Genomic DNA, 2,711 nt, shown 5'->3' with positions numbered 1-2,711 from the left:
TAAAATGAGGCCCCAGAAGAAGCCAACATTGCTGATGGTGCGAAAGCTTAGAAAGCAGGGCTGATGAGATGAAATTCCATTCTGCATACTTCATATTCAGCCAAGAGTAGGCACGAGGGAGGTCCCTTTCTCTCCTTACCAAAATGTCTTCAAAAAGGAATGCACGCTGTATCACTTGACACCAAGGCTAAAGCCTGGTTCCACAAGATCACTTTCTTCATTTCAGTGGATGAGCCCATGTTCATTCTCTTCTCCCATTTTTCCCTTGTTCTCATAATCCAGCAAAGACTAACTAATGCCCCATTCCCGTTTACATTCATTGGAGATATCGCCATGATTCACACATTTCTACACACATTCTATTTCAAGGTAAGTTCAGACCTTTGTAGATTCTGCTGTAGGGAGAACTCTAGATATCAAGGCCAAAGGGTATTCAGCAGCCATCCCATTAGATTTTCCAGCCCAACAAAGAAGCACCACAGTTAGACTGAGTCAAATCCAGAAAACGGGATAATTCTTATTATAGTTTGGATGTGACGGGTCCCCCAAAAGCTCATACGTGATACAATGCAAGAACTTCCAGGGGTGAGATGATTAGATTATGAGAGAGGTAACCATATCTATTCATTAATTTGCTTGAATAGATTAGCTGAGTGATAACTGTAGACAGGCAGGGTATGTCTGGAGGATGTGGGTTACTGGGAGCATGACTTCAAGGTTTATATTTGGTCCCTGGAGAGCAAGTGGTCCTGGTCTCTCTCTGCTTCCTGGTTATCAGGTCCTGAGCTACCTTCCTCTGCTGTGCCATTCTGCCTCACCTCAGAAGTCAGGCAACCATGGACTAAACCTCAAAGCCTGAGCCAAGGGGCTGGGGTTGTGGCTCAGCGGTAGAGCGCTCGCCTAGCACTTGCAAAGCCCTGGGTTTGACCCTCAGCACCATATAAAAATAAAATAAAACAAAGGTATTGTGTCCAACTATAATTTAAAAATATTTTAAAAAATCATGAGCCAAAATAAACTTTTCCTCCTCTAAATTGCTCTTGTCAGATCTTTTGGTCACCTCGATGCAAAGCTGAATAAAAACTCCTCCTCACCTCTTTGGTGTGGACGGATGAGAAGACAAGTACAGACAATTTTTTTAAAAAATATTTTTGTTTGAGGATGGACACAATGCCTTTATTTTATGTATTTTCATTGTTATGTGGTGCTGAGAATCAAACCAAGGGCCTCACACATGCATGAGGCAAGTGCTCTACCACTGAGCTATGACCTCAGCCCCAGCACAGGCAATTTTTAAACATGGTATACACTGGATGTTGTATATATTTAAGTACATACAAGTATTTTGTATGTCAATCAGACCCCTGGGTAAGTGGTTTAAAAGGAAAAGGAACATCGGAAAAACCAATAAAGTAACATGATGGTGCATGCCTGGAATCCCAATGGCTCAAAGAGAGACTGAGGCAGAAGGATTGCAAGTTCAAGGCCAACCTCAGCAACTCAGCAGGCCTTAAGTAACTTTCAAAAAATGAAAAGGGCTGGGGATATGACTCAACGATTAAGCACTCCTGGGTTCAATCCACGGTTCTAAAATAAATACAACCAACAGGAAAACCTAAGTCACTTATTCGTGTAAATTAAGTTTAAAGTTTCCCTCTTTTAAAAGGGAATAAAAGGCTGGCGGCTGGAGCCAGCATGGCGGCCGAGCGCAAGACCAAGTTGTCCAAGAACCTGCTGCGCATGAAGTTCATGCAAAGGGGACTGGACTCGGAAACCAAGAAACAACTAGAGGAAGAAGAAAAGAAGATCATCAGTGAGGAGCACTGGTACTTGGATTTGCCAGAGCTTAAAGAGAAAGAGAGTGTCATAATAGAGGAGCAGAGCTTCTTGTTATGTGAAGATCTTCTGTATGGAAGAATGTCATTCAGAGGATTTAATCCTGAAGTTGAGAAATTGATGCTTCAGATGAATGCTAAGAACAAAGCAGAAGATGAAGATGAAGATGAGATAGTAGAGCTTGATGTGTCAGATGAGGAAATGGCTAGAAGATATGAGACCGTGGTGGGGACAATTGGAAAAAAGTTTGCCAAGAAAAGAGACCGTGCCAATTACGAAGAAGATGAAAATGGAGACATAAAACCAGTTAAAGCAAAGAAGATGTTCTTAAAGCCCCAAGATTAAAAATGATGCCTTAAAATATGTCTCGGGGTGGCCATGAGAACAGCAGACTTTGGAGCCCATCCCAGTGGCATCTTTCAGCTATTAATACTTGATATTTATTTGTAAAGAGATGTGTAATTTTAGAAATAGACTGTGTTTGAAACAGATGTGTAATGGATGTTATACATCCTTTTCCGAATCAGGTTCATCAGAAGCGGAAGTTGAGCCTGAATCTTACAGATGTTCATAGGCACAGCATTGCTTCCTAAAGATTTTACCTCAGTTCTTTTTATATAGCTCTCCAGTGGCTGACCTTGAATGGACTCCTATAGATTAATGCCAGTGTTTAAATTGCCTTTAAGATTATATTTTACTTTAAATTATTAGTCATATAATCATGTCCAGCCGATTCATACATTCATTTTGGAGTCAAATGTCATAGGAATTTAGTATATGTACATTCATCAAGAGCAAACATGCCTCTCCAACCTGAAGTATTTGCATGCTACCAGGTCTATCACTTTATGGTATTGTTTTTTGTTTAAGGCATT

At 40.8% G+C, this 2,711-nt stretch overlaps 1 pseudogene; it reads left to right on the top strand.

Moving 5' to 3' along the window:
* The first annotated feature begins 1,680 nt into the window (after positions 1 to 1,680).
* LOC114081712 (M-phase phosphoprotein 6 pseudogene) lies at positions 1,681 to 2,201 on the top strand (annotated as a pseudogene).
* Positions 2,202 to 2,711: the final 510 nt, after the last annotated feature.

This window comes from Marmota flaviventris, chromosome 1, assembly GCF_047511675.1.
Source record: "Marmota flaviventris isolate mMarFla1 chromosome 1, mMarFla1.hap1, whole genome shotgun sequence".
NCBI lineage: Eukaryota > Metazoa > Chordata > Mammalia > Rodentia > Sciuridae > Marmota > Marmota flaviventris.
This window is presented reverse-complemented; position numbering and strand designations above follow the sequence as displayed.